The sequence below is a fragment of the Acomys minous genome (assembly GCF_964271855.1).
Source record: "Acomys minous genome assembly, chromosome: 7".
In the NCBI taxonomy this organism is placed as follows: Eukaryota; Metazoa; Chordata; class Mammalia; order Rodentia; family Muridae; genus Acomys; species Acomys minous.
In genome coordinates, this window is record NC_140488.1 from 44,264,663 (window position 1) to 44,279,521 (window position 14,859).

Below are 14,859 nucleotides of genomic sequence, written 5' to 3' on the forward strand. Positions count from 1 at the left end.
CAGTTAAGAGGACACTTGGTTGTTAATCATGAGGACAAGAGGTTCAGTCCCAGTGCCAAAGCTGCTATTTCACAAACATTTCCAATTCCGACTCCAAGAGATGAGACGCCCTCTTCTGGCCTATAAGGGCACTGCAACATGTGTATGCCAATATTCACACAAATACAGAGACACTGACACACACACACACACACACACACACACACACACACACACACACACACACACCGCAAAAACGCACATGGGCACTAAAGTAAAAAATTTTAAAGAAAAAATGTTGGAGTAGCTTCTTTCTGGGATTTTAATTTTTTTTGGACCACCAAGTATATGTGATAAGGGAGGGGGGTGGCCACCGAATACGGGACTCTTGGCTTTCCTGAATTATACTGGTGTTAGGTGGCCCAGTGGAGTTTTAGTTCTTGGAGTTCATTGCTGAAGTGAATTCCATGGCAGATGGGTGGTTTCAGAAGCTGACCCACTTGCTAATCTGAGAGTTAGGGCTATTAAGTTCCAGATTTAGTCTTAATTTATTAGGATGGATTCCACACACCAAGTGTAAGGCTAGCTTTCTCTACACACTTTACTGCCCGAGCTTTACTTCCTGCCTTCCCGTATTTAGCCTGCCAGTGTCAGGCCCTTCTGTGCCGCACAATCCCCTCCCAGGGATCTCTTTCATCCCAGAACCATGGTGAGCTGCTTAGCCTCGACTCTTGAGTGTTCCTTGTTCTGAGTCCCCAAGGGCAGCTCAGCTTTAAATACTCTCAAGATGGCTCAAAACCACAACCATTGTCATCAAAGACTGCTCCTCTGCCGATGCCTCATGCCACCAAAACTACTCTCTGTGCAATATCTGCAACTAGATTTGTGGCTTAAAAGGGTCGTGAGCTTGTTGGGTGGATAGGACTGACAGTGCGTTTTCATCAGGATTAACTAACTCATCTTTTGGAGGAGGCTTTTGGCTTCCCCACACCTGCCTTATCACTGCTTTTTGAATTCCTGATGGTCTTCTTCCTCCATTGGGTCTACTTGCTCTTACTCCGACACTTCTCCACTGGGCCATATAGAGTGGCAGCTTGTAGTCCACCATATAGAAGACAAGTCTTCTCAATTCTTCGCATCAGGTTATCAAGCCACAGGTACTGGCATGTCTAATTAAAACTGTGGATTTACCTGTTCCTCCTTAAGTTCAGCCCAATTTTGCTTCAAGCACTTAGAATATCAGTTATCAGATCCACATATATGGAAGGATTGTATCATCATCATCATCAATAAGCCACCTTTTATGAAACGGGTTTTGTTTATAACAATGTGCTTTTGATTTCAAATTTGTTTCTGTGATAGCGATATATCCTTGTTACCTTTTACATTTACTCTATGTATGTTTTCTGTTAACTTTAAAAAGAAATTTATTATTTTCAGTTCTGTGTTATCTGTGGGGATGTGCACCTACATGTAGGTGCTCTCAGAGGCCGGAAGGTATCAGATCCCCCTGGAAATGGATTTACACATGGTTATGAACCACTTATGTGGCTATTAAGAACTGTACTTGGGTCTTCTGCAAAATCAGAGAATGCTCTTAATGACTGCAGTCATTAAGAGAGATGGCTCAGAAGTTAAGGGTGCTTGCTGCTCTTTCAGAGGACCTAAGTTTGGTTCCTAGTATCCACACTGCATGGCTCATCGCTGTCTTTACCTACAGTTCCCAGGGTCCATGCCCTCTTCTGCCCGCCACACACAGTTGCATTCACATACACATGCTTCCATGCAACATGCACATACGTAATTAGAAATTAAAAGAAGGCTTACTGGGTAAATGTGCTTGCTAGACAGCCTGGAAAACTGGAAAAGAAGCTATCCCCCCGCAACTTGTCCTCTGACTTCCACACGTGCACCATGGGGCATGCACACCTCCCCCAATACACACATAAATATATGTAAAAGAAATTAAATTAGAAGAAGAAGAGGAAGGGAAGCAGAGTAAGAACAAGAAGCAGGAAAGGTGGAGAGAAGGGGAAAGAAGAGATGGGGATTAGAAGGAAGAATTCTGCTGTATGGTTGGTTGGTTGGTTTTGTTTTGTTTTTTAATTTCAGGGCAGGAGATTCAACCCAAGGCCTGCACATGCTACAAAAGTGCTCTACCACTTAGTTAAATCCCTAGCCTTGTTATTTGTTTTTAACATCAAGTCTATTAATTACAAAAATAATATGTGCCTGTGGTACAAAACATTAAGTAGAACAGAGTGGTACAAACGTACTGCCCTACTTGTCAAATTCCCCTAGCCAGGGGTAATCACTCTTAGCAGGTGTGTGTGTGTGTGTTCCCTCAAGAATGTATATATGTATGTGTATATACAATTTTGCAGGCAAATTGCAAATACACATGTCTACACATACAGTTTTGAAATTATTCACTTAACTTACATCTCTGAAAACTTTTTTTTCTTTTTTTACTTTTTTTTTCTTAGACATGGTTTCATGTAGTCTAGGTTGTCCCTGAACACACTATGTAAACCAGGCTGGCCTCCCTACCCTCACCTTTCACGTGTTGGAGTTACAGGCATGTGCCACTGCACTGGGCTCTTTGAGTCCATAATGTGACTGACTGATTTGATCTCTGTAGCCCAGGCTGGGCTTGACTTTGCTGTCTTCCTGCCTGACCTCTGAGTGCTGTGATTGCAGGTGTGAGCCACGTTGCCCAGCTTAGATAAACAGTTACTACTTACTGAACGCTATTTATTTGTCATCCTGTCTTTCCCCTAGATACCCTAATTACTAACATACTTATGCGTACTTCCTAAGGACTTGTGCCAGGACATTTACAGATACAGACACAATATTTGAAGATGCAAATACAGTTTATGGACTAAGATTCAGATCTCCAGCCATCAGCTCATAGTAAGCATCTTTCCTCCAATCTTTACAATTTCTACAGACTATTCCTCCTTCTAGGAAGTGCTCCTGAATTGAATCCAGGCCTCCATTTTAAATTCTCTCTCTCTCTCTCTCTCTCTCTCTCTCTCTCTCTCTCTCTCTCTCTCTCTCCTTCTCTCATTCTCTCTCTCTCTCTATCTCTCTCCTCTCTCTCTCTCTCTCTCTCTCTCTCTCTCTCTCTCGTCTGTTTGGATAAATATGTATTTGTCTACTGATTTCAGCTCTGTCATATAAATCCTAAGGCTCAGGATTCAGATTCATTTCAATTTAGACAATTATAGCTACTCTGTGTGATCCTTCACTTTGTAGTCGACGTTATTGCACACTGCTATGACCTTGCTACATGCCAGAGTTAAAACGTTTAAAAGTTGGCCTAAAAATACAGTAGAAGAATCCCCTTTAAAAGACTAAGCACTGGTTTTCAATTAGAAGGACAAATAAAAAAGATACTGGAAGCAGCTGAAATACTCCACCAGCAGGGGATCGACGCAGATGCTGAGACTCACAGCCAAACTCTGAGACAGAGCACAGGGAGTCTTTTTTTTTTTTTTGGTTTTTCAAGACAGGGTTTCTCTGTGTAGCCTTGGCTGCTCTGGACTCACTTTGTAGACCAGGCTGGCCTTGAACTCACAGCAATCTGCCTGCCTCTGCCTCCCGAGTGCTGGGATTAAAGGCACACACCACCATGCCTAGCCTAGCACAGGGAGTCTTATGGAAATGTTGAGGGATAAAAGGATCTAGAGGGGATGGGAACTCCACAGGGAGACCAATGGAGCCAACAAATCTGGGCCCAGTGGGGCCAATGGGGGCTGGCGCACCAACCAAGGACCACGCATGGTAAGGACCTAGGCCCTCTGCTCAGATGTAGTACACAGGCAGCACAGTCTCCTAGTGGGTCCCATAAAATGGGGCGCAGGGACTACCTCTGACATGGACTCTGGTGCCTGTCTTTGATCACTTTCTCCTGGTGCGACTGCCTTACCAGGCCACAGAGCAAGGGAACGCAGGCAGTCCTGATAAACTGGGGTCAGTTGATACTGGAGAACTCCCCGTTTCTGAGGACTAGGGAAAGGGAAATATGGGGGAGAAGACAGGGAGGGCGGGACAGGGAGGCCACAAGGGAGGAGGCTATGATTGAGATATAAAGTGAATAATGTTTTTTTGGGGGGGTTCAAGACAGGGTTTCTCTGTGTAGCCTTGGCTGTGCTGGACTCACTTTGTAGACCAGGCTGGCCTCGAACTCACAGCGATCTGCCTGCCTCTGCCTCCCTGAGTGCTGGGATTAAAGGCGTGCGCCACCATGCCTGGCCAAGTGAATAAATTTTAAAAAATTAATTTAAATTAAAAAAAAAAAGACTAAGCACAAGTGTGATGGAGAATGGTATCACGAATTACATAAAAGCACACAATGGCATTCCATCCCAACAAAACAATTTCTCCTTGCTGTTATTTAGAGCCTTTATTGTAGCTCACATGCTGGAGGGTGATGTTACCCTGAGGCTCCTCTACAGTCAAAGGAGCTTTAGGAGTTAGAACAGTTGAGCTGATATCAATCTCGACAATACAGGCTCCATATCCATCTTTCTGAGACTACTACTATGGAAGTCCCTAATCTTCCAGACTTAATCACGTGCATCATTCCCTCTGGTTGCGTGGTAATAAGAACTCTCTTGAGCAGAGAAGCAGTGTCTGCTGCAGCCTTGTAATCAGCTCTTTATGCTGAGTTCAATCTCCCAAATTGGCTTTGGACTGTGGAATGTTCACGCTATGCCTTTCCTTTCCACTCTGTGTTCCAGTTCTGAATACCAGACATGGCACGGCCACCTGGCCACTGGTTAGCTGCCAACAGAGCAGAGCTGTACTATAATTAAGAATTACTTCGTATGTCATGTCAGCCTGCTGAGCTGGCATATGGACACTGCTCACAGAAGGTTAAGACCTCCACCTCTTGAAATCATACCATGACATTTCATCCCCCTCACATTTCAAAGAGGTTCAAAATGTTCTCATTAGCATGCTGGCCACTATGAAAAGTTGAAATGCAATTGGCTTAACGTGTAGCACCTCCTATGTGTTAAGGGTACGTTCACTAGGGACATTCACGATTGAGTTCTCAATTCAATCCTCATACTGACTTCATCCAAGTACTCAGTAAGCAGTGTTATCTCCATTTAACAGTCAAGAATACTGAAGCTCAAGAAGATCATATAGTTAGCAGTGAATGGATATAGGATTTGAGCCAAACCCAGAAAGAGCCAAGCTCCGTATTGTTTTTCTTCTATTATGTTGCTTCTCTTGGCAATGAGATATAAGCTGCCTGTTATCTTCTTCTGCTCCTGCCCACCAAGGAGGAAAGGGGTTTCTTGGTAATTTCATTTACTTTACCATTTTGCCTAGGTCTGGCCTACCTTCAGTTTGGTCTTTAAAAAAAAGAAATGGCAGCTGTTTCAGACTAAATCCAACATGCCCATCCTGTCCCCTTCTTTCGCAATTTGCCCATAACAGTGACTTACTAGAATGTCTCAAGTTTACACGTTGGTCAAATTAGTGCATCACACAACATTTGGACTCCAAAATCCTTGAAGGTGTTTTCACTTAGGTATTAGGTCTTCACTTCTGTCGAGGACCGAGGCGAGAGCGCGGCTGCATGCATCTGCAAGACAACACTGTGCCAACCTGTACAGGATGAAAGATTTGAAAAAGAAATCAACGTCCCTAGCCATGACAGTAATATATCTTAATCCAAGCACTCCAGAAGAAGAGACAGGAGGATTGATGCAAGGCCAAAGCCAGTCAGTTGTATGTGGCTAGATTGTCTCAACCCTCAACCAACCCCCATATCCTGGAGGGGGAAAAAGTTAGTTTTATCCCACATTTCTTATTGACCATCTGCTTCACACACAGCCTTGAACAAAGCTTCCTAAACACAGACCCTCCTAGTACTCACCACAAGGTCTGCAATTTGCCACAAAGGTGTTTCAACCCTTCACCCAGGACCTGTACACCCTCATCATGGTGTCATCATCTTACCTGTTCCAGGAAACTTTAGGAATCATTTAGGGAAAAAAAAACACACTAGAAAATCCAAGTGACATGTGGAAAAGATCCCTTGGGCCAGGGATAAGCAGAGATTCAGGGAAAGGAGGGTTTTATTCTCTCTACATTAAGTCATTCTTTTATTTTTAAATTTCCTTTGAGATTCAATCAGCAGGGGGAAAAGTCCTCAATTTTAGGGATCACTGTAACATCAGGAACTCTATTGGGACCTACAATTCATGATGCCAGATCCGTCACTGACAGTCACAAATCTCCAATTTTACTACGAACTAGCAGCAGTCTTGTGAGGTTCTGGATAAAGCTGAGAACTTGTGTAAGAGACTTCTAACAAGCTGCAGAGAGCGGAAACTCAGAATGTCTGGAGAAACGGCAACATGCGGTGGCCCCTAAGTATGCCAGCAGAGAGACCATCAACTGAATCCCAAATGTTAAAGCCCAGGAAAAAGGCAAGGATAAGAAGACATGTAAGAAGCTCAGTAATGTCCTTTGCATGTAGCAGACCTTCACAAAGATGCTGGCCCCTGAGTCCCCTAGGACATGGCCAAAAGCAAATCATCCTTTTAATGTCAGAGTCATCTGCAGGAAGAGAGCTCTACCTAGCTAGCATTTGTGAGATGGCATGTGCTCAAGCTGACCTGCGCAACTGAGTCATTTCACTTTGGATTTCCGAGGACATTCTACCAACCTCCTTGCTTCCTCTCTTGTGTTCCAGCTCCTACCTCACCTTCCCTGAGCAGCCCCTCCTAAGCCCCTCCAGCACAAAGGGGCTTCTTCCTCTTTCCTGGTTCAGCAGATGTTTGTTATGTAAGTGTCCCTAAGGGCCCTGCCTGCAAATAGACACATGCGGGAGTCTGCTGCACAGGTTGTGCATTAGAAGAGGTACCCCTCTTATATGGCAAGTATATTCTAAACTCTATAATTTTTATTGGAAAAGTTGGGGATTGTCTTCTAAGCCTAGTCATCTTATATGCTGGAAAACATGGTACTCATTTATATGTAAAAATTAGCTGTGAAGGCAATAATAACCAGGTTACAATAAATAGACCTACAGAAGGTAGGGGCTACAAAGAACAGATAGATCTTGTTAGGAAAGGAAATAGAGCTATGGATCGATAAGAGGGGGCTCTAATTTAGGAGGGTCAAGTGTGGAGGGGAGAGAAGAAGGATGAAGAAGGGAATACGATGAAGGACAGCTAAAACTAAGGGGCATTTGAGATGTAATAGTAGTATTAAAACCCACTACTGTTGAAACTTCCTAATATATTCATATAAGAAAGCAATCTAAATGAAATCGTCAAATAATGGGGAGACAGAATCCCAACTGGACTCTCTTATCCTGTGTTGCTATCTTTGTATAGCCAATATGAGTAAATTTCTACAAAAATAATGTGGCATGCTGCTGGAAAGCATATCAGATTTGGGGATGCATTTTGGAATCCCATCCTTAGTATACCACTTAGCAGTATGAAATTAGGAAGGTCAAATTCCCTAGATCCTTGGTTTCTTTTTACAATAGAGATAATAAAACCTGCCTTAAAGCATTATTATAAGCACTACATACAATCAGTTAACTTCTGAAAGACACAGCAGGCATCCAACAACTTCCATAGTCATTACATGCCAACTAGTTCTTAGAAGCTCACTCTAGTCTTTTCACTTTACAGATGGAACATCTGAAACCCTCACAATGACACTTCACCCTTTGTTCCCCGTGGGATTTTTCACTTTGTGAAGTGTAAGTTGATGACAAAGATAGAGGCAAGATACTCAACAATTAGGCTCTGAGCTTCCTGGGTAAAGGCTAGCACACAAACTGTGGTAAAATATGTATAGGGATGAATTGGCTGCTTTAGTAGACCACATCATATGCAGAATACCATATAAATTGAATAAAAATATCAGACATAAGCTCCCATCACGTGAGCATATCTCAACTACTTATCCCCATAGCAATGACTTGTGAAATGCAAAACAAAGAATTCCACATTGGGAAGGAGGAGGGGAGGGAGAGAGGAGAGGAAGGGAGAGAGGGAGGAAGCAGACAGAGAAAGAAACAGAAACAGAGAGACAGACCCAGAAAGAGACAGACACACAGAGAGTCAGACACATACACACAGAGAAATACTGGTCATCTAATCTCATTTTAAATCCCTATATTCATGTAGGACTGACTCATTATTTCAAATCCCAGACTACACATTCGATAGTACTACATTAAAAATTTTACATATTCACTATTAATTTATTGCCCCTAGACACTGACTATTGCCATCATCAATATAATACCTCCTCGTGATATGAAGAATGTTTTTTGCTCACTTCTCTGTCCTCTCCACCTTTATTTCCCTGGGATAAGTTTTCAAATTCCTTGCATTACTTCCCATTAAGATTTTATTCTTAAGAGAGATTCAAGATGGTGGTGCTGATCACACCCCCTGAGGAGATCTAAGATGGTGGTGCGGATCACACATGCTGAAGAGATCCAAGATGGAGGTGCTGGTCACACACCCTAAGGAGATCCAAGATGGCGGCGCCAATCACACACATACCGTGTCTGAGCACCTGGACAGCACAGTGACCTCAGGACCAAACTGAGAACTACAAAACACAGTGCTGGTGTTTTCCAGGTGAGAGGGGTCCACATTGTGTGGAGCACGGGTGGGTTCAGCCTCTGGACCATCTTGCTAATCCACAAAAAAGTCCCTGGGTCCCTGTAAGTGGGTATGCAGTCTCCAAAGTCTAGCCACTTGCCTATAAGCGATCTGTACCTACACTCTCCGGCTATCGACTGAACTGGAGACTACAAAACACCAGTGTCCTCTGTGCTCCACCTGAGGAGACTGGAAGGGCCACCAGAGGAACTCTGCTCGGATATCTTTCCTCCTGCTTCCCAGCTGCCAGACCCTCCTAGGTCAGAAACAGCGAGCAAGCAGAGAGTGAACCCAGGAAGGGACTTGAGTTAGGGACCAAAAGCCCATTATCCCCTGCCCGGAGGAGGCCCAGCCAAGCTATCGGAGTAGTTCTCTGCCCAGATATCTTTCTCTGCCTCCTCCCCAGCTGCCTGGCCTACCTGTGTCAGGAAGAACGAGCAAGCAGATATGGTGAACCCAAAGATGGTGGCTTGGGTGTTGGACTAAAGTCCCATTGTCCTCCACCCCGGCCCAGATCTCTGCTCCGGATAACTTTCAGCCTGTTCCTCAGCAGCCAGACCCACCTATGCCAGAAATGGCGAGCAAGCAGGACTAATCCCAGAGGAGGGGACTTGTGCAAGGGTCCAAAGTCCCAGTGTCCCCCGCCCTCCGCTACCAGAGTAGATCTCTGTTCAGATATCTTTCTGCCTGCTCCCCAGCGGCCTGGCCCATCTTTGTCAAAAGCAGCGAGCAAGCAGAGTGAATTCAGAGAAGACAACTTCAGCAAGGGACCAAAATCCCATTGTCCTCCACCTGAGGAGGCCTGGCCAAGCTACCAGAGTACTTCTCTGCCCAGATACCCTTCTGCCTGCTCCCCAGCTGTCTGGCCTACCTGTGTCAGGAACAGCGAGCAAGCAAAACAGTGAAGGCAGAGGAGGTGGCTTGGATGCGAGACCAAAATCCCATTGTCCTCTGCCCTGGGGAGGCCAGCCGGACGCAGCTCTCTATATGGGATATCTTTCCACCTGTTCCTCAGCTGCCAGGCCCACCTAAGTCAGAAATGGTGAGCAAGCAGAGAGTGAACCCAGAGGAGGGGACTTGGGCGCAGGTCCAAAGTCCCACTGTCCTCTGCCCCGAGGAGGCCAGGCCAGGATACCGGAGTAGTTCTCTGCTGGGAGACCTTTCTGCGCCTACTCCCCAGCTACCTGACTTACCTGTGTCAAGAACAGCGAGTAAGCAGAAACAGTGAGCCCAGGGGAGGTGGCTTGGGTGCCAGACCAAGTCCCACTGTCCTCTGCCCTGGAGAGGCTGGCTGGGTGCAGATCTCTGCTCAGAATATCTTTCCACCTGCTCCTCAGCTGCCTGCCCCACCTAAGTCAGAAACCAAGAACAAGTAGAGACTGAACCCAGAGGAGGGGACTTGGGGGCAGGTCCAAAGTCCCATTGTTCTCCAGTGGGAGGAGGCCAGCCAGGCCACTGGAAAAGTTCTCTGCTCAGATATCCTTTGCGCCTGCTCCACAGCTGCCTGACCCACCTTTGTCAGAAACAGCAAGCAAGCAGACAGTGAACCCAGAGGAGGTGACTTAGGCGTGGACGAAAGTACCATTGTCTAAATCGACCCCCAAACTCTCAGACTATCAGAGATCACCAAACCTGCTAACACCAGAGACATCACATGGGAAGAGGTCAGCATAAACACACAGGCAACAATTCCCAGGGACATTAGACATCACCAGAAACCATTAGTCCTACCACAGCAAGCCCAGGAGATACTATCATATCTGACACACAAGAGAAAGATTTCAAATCTGAGGTTATGAAAATGATAGAAGCCCTAAAGGAGGAAGATAAACCCCTCAAACTAGAACAGAAATACACAAAGAAAGAGATGAAACAATTGAACAAAACGCTTAGAGAAATTAGTGAAAGACAGGAAACTACAATTAAGCAGAAGGAAATGAATAAAAGGACTCAAGACCTAAAATGGAGATAGAAGCAATAAAGACACAATCTGAGACAATCCTTAAGATAGAAAACCTAGGGAAGATAATAGGAAATACAGACCCAAGCATCACCAACAAGATAAAAGAGATGGAAAAGAGAATGTAAGGGGTAGAAGATATGATTGAAGAAGTCGATACAACACTCAAAGAAAATGTTAAATCTAAAAATCTCCTGACACAGAACATCCAAGAAATCTGGGGCACTATAAAAAGACCAAACCTAAGAATAATAGTAATAGAAAAAAACTTCGCTAACCTAAAGAAAGAAATGCCCATAAGTACACAAGAAACATACAAAACCCCAAATAGTTTGTACCAGAAAAGAAAATCCTCCTGCCACATAATAATCAAAACACTAAACACACAGAAGAAAGAAAAAATATTAAAGGCTGCAAGAGAAAAAGGCCAAGTCACCTATAAAGGCAAGCCTATAAGAATTACACCTGACTTCTCAACAGAGACAATGAAAACCAGAAGCGCCTGGGCAGATGTAATGCAGACACTAAGAGACCACAGAAGCCAACCAAGACTACTATACTCAGCAAAACTTTCGATCACTATAGATGGAGAGAACAAGATATTCCATGACAAAACCAAGTTTAAATAGTATCTAGCCACAAGATACTAGAAGGAAAATTGCCAACCCAAGGAGGCTAACTTTATCCAGAAAATCAAAGGAAATAAATAACCCCACAGCAGCAAAACTAAAAGAAAGGAAAACACACACCACTATCAACATAAAGAAACAGGAACCAACTGGTCATTAATATCACTCAACATCAATGGCCTCAACTCCCCAATAAAAAGACACCGGCTGACAGAATGGATGCAAAAACAAGACCCATCATTCTGTTGCATACAAGAAACACACCTCAGCAATAACGATAGATATTTCATGAGAGTATAAGGCTGGAAAAATGTTTCCAAACAACCAGAACCAAGAAGCAAGCTGGAGTAGCCATTCCAGTATCTAATAAAATAGACTTTCAAGCAATATGAATGGAAAGAGATGGGGAAGGATACTTCATAATCATCAAAGGAAAATACACAAAATGAGTCTCAATTCTGAATATATATGCCCCAAATGCAGGAGCATCCACATTCTTAAAAGAAACATTACTAAAGCTTAAATCACACACCAAAACCCATACATTAATAGGAAAAGAACTTCAATACACAACTATGACCAATAGACAGATCATCAAGCCAAAAACTAAATGGAGAAACAATGAAACTAATAGGTGTCATGAGTCAAATTGATCTACTGATATCTACAGAACATTTGACCCAAACACAAAAAAATATACCTTCTTCTCAGCACCTCATGTAATCTTCTCAAAAATTGGCCATGTACTTGGTCACAAAACAAACCTTAACAGATACACGAAGATCAAAATAACCCCTTCCATCTTATCAGACCACCATGGATTAAAGCTGGAACTCAACAACAACAACAGTAACAACAGAAAGCTGACAAACTCATGGAAACTGAACAATTTTCTACTCAATGATGTCTGGGTCAGGGATGAAATAAAAGAAGAAATTAAAGACTTCCTAGAACTCAATGAAAATGAAGGTACAACATACCCAAACTTATGGAACACAATGAAAGCAGTGCTAAAAGGAAAGTTCATAGCACTAAGTGTCTTTATAAAAAATTGGAGACATCTCATACTAGCAACTTAACAGCTCATCTGAAAGCTCTAGTACAAAAAGAAGCAGACATACCCAAGAGGAGTAGACAGCTGGAAATAATCAAACTCATGGATGAAGTCAATAAATTAAAAACCAAGAGACAATTCAAAGAATCAACAAAACCAAGGGCTGGTTTCTTGAGAAAATCAACAAGATAGACAAACCCTTAGCTAAACTAAAAGACAGAGGGAGAGTACTCAAATCAACAAAATCAGAAATGAAAAGGGAGCCATAACAATGGACACTAAAGAAATCCAAAGAATCATTAGGTCTTACTTCAAAAGCCTGTATACCACAAAATTTGAAAACCTAAATGAAATGGACAATTTTCTTGACAGTTACCAATTACCAGAATTTAATCAATATCAGGGAAAAGATAAATACTCCTATATCTCCTAAGGAAATAGAGGCATTCATCAAGTTTCCCTCCCCCAAAATCAAAACAAAACAAAACAACAACAACAACCAAAGGCCAGATGGTTTCAGCACAGAATTCTAACAGACCTTCAAAGAAGAGATAATACGAGTTCTCTTCAAGCTATTCCACAAAATAGAAATGGCTGGAACATTACCAAACTCATTCTATGAGGCTACAGTGACCTTCATACCTAAACCTCACAAAGACTCATCAATCTCGCCAATTTCTCTTATGAACAAGAGAAAACTACTCAAAACTATTCAATAAAATACTTGCCATAGATGTCCTCTGAAAGACTTCACCCAGCAGGGGATCCAAGCAGATGCTGAGACTCACAGCTCAACTTCAGGGTGGAGCACAGGGAATCTTATGGAAGAGTTGGAGAATAGAAGGAACTCTACAAGGAGACCAAGGAGCCAACAAATCTGGGTGGGGGTGGGCATCTGCAGAGACTGATGCACCAACCAAGGACCATGCATGGTGAGTACCTAGACCCTCTGCTCAGATGTAGTAGATAGGCAGCACAGTTTCCTTGTGGGTCCCATAATATGGGGAGTAGGGACTACTTCTGACATGGACTCTGATGATGGATCACTTCCCCTCTGGTTGATGACTTTCCCTGGAGGGGAGGCCTTGCTAGGCCACAGAGGAAGAGGATACAGGCAGTCCAGATGAGACTTGATAGGCTGGGGTCAGATGATAGGGGAGAAGGACGAAGGGACTGAGGACTAAGGGAGGGGAACAGGGAAAGCGGGAGGGAGGGTGGGACCAGGAGGAGACTAAGGAGGGGGCTACAATCAGGGTGTAAAGTGAATAAGTTAAAAATAAATTTCACATAGTAGTGCTTTGAAACTCTTTAGAAACTTTTGCCACTGAAGATTTTTGCATTAAACAGAAATTCTGGAGACCCCGAGGTTTACCTCACTGTGTCAGCTTAGCTAGACCACAATACCCAGATTTTTTGGTCAAACACTCTTCTACATGTTTCTGAAGGTAAAGCTTAGATTTTTTTTTAAATCAGGAAACTTTGAATGAACTACTGTGGGTAGGTCTTGTCTAGCAAGTTGAAAGCAGTAGTAGAAAAAATTAACCTTCTAAGAAAAGGAGATTGGATGTGAATCCAAACATTTGCTGCTTTACATGAGCTGTCTCTGTGTATCTTTCTGTCTCTGTCTCTACTCTGCTTCTCTGAAAACTCTACTACACACATAACAAAATGTGTATTAAAGTGTGAATTCTGTCCTAGTTAGGGTTTCTATTACTGTGATGAGCACCATGACCAAAGCAACTTAAGGAGCAAAGGGTTTGTATAGCTTACACTTCCATATCACTGTTCATCACCAAACAAATTCAGGACAGGAACTCAAACAGGGCGGGAAGCTGGAAGCAGGAGCTGATGCAGACGCCATGGGGTAGGTGTGCTGCTTCCTAGCTTGTTCTTTGTGGCTTGCTCAGGCTGCTTTTTTTTTTTCCAAGACAGGGTTTCTCTGTGTAGCCTTGGCTATCCTGGACTCACTTTGTAGACCAGGGTGGCCTCGAACTCACAGTGATCCACCTGCCTCTGCCTCCTGAGTGCTGGGATTAAAGGCATGTACCACCACTGCCCGGCTGCCTGCTTTTTTATAGAGCCCAGGACCACCAGGCCAAGGGTGGCCTCACCCACAATGGGCTGGGCCCTCCCACATCAATTACTAATTAAGTAAATGCCTTACAGACAGATCTCATGGAGGCATTTTCTCAATTGAGGCTCTCTCTCCTCTGATGACTCTAGTAAAAATAACACTGAAATATAGTTGCTGGAGAATAAGAATATGAATAATAATAAGAAGAGCAACAACAACAAAGGGAATACAACAAAAAGGAAAAATGAGTACAAAAAAAAGTACAAGAAACTTTGTGACATCTTTCTTAGTCCTCTGTTACTGGAATCCTCCAGATGTGTATGATAAGTTGATGCTGGGATATTTTGTTTTTCCTACAGCTCAGCCCTGGCCAGTTAAGTGTCAGTTGCCCCTCAGGCCTTCCTTCATTGTAGAGGCTTGTCATCTTTGAGTTCCCAGAGCTGCTGCTCATTATACTTAGCTTTGTAGCCTGGGGGCCAGGCAGGGTGTCACTTCCTCCAAAG

At 43.6% G+C, this 14,859-nt stretch overlaps 1 protein-coding gene across 5 annotated transcripts in view; it reads right to left on the minus strand.

Moving 5' to 3' along the window:
• LOC311602343 (protein sprouty homolog 4-like) overlaps positions 1-14,859 on the minus strand; it is a 107,776-nt gene that overhangs the window by 54,575 nt on the left and 38,342 nt on the right. For all 5 annotated transcript variants that reach the window (XR_014780728.1, XM_084790274.1, XM_084790275.1 and 2 more), the window contains one exon: positions 5,445-5,607. The gene's annotated coding sequence lies outside the window, so the exon portion shown is untranslated. The remainder of the gene's footprint in view (positions 1-5,444; positions 5,608-14,859) is intronic.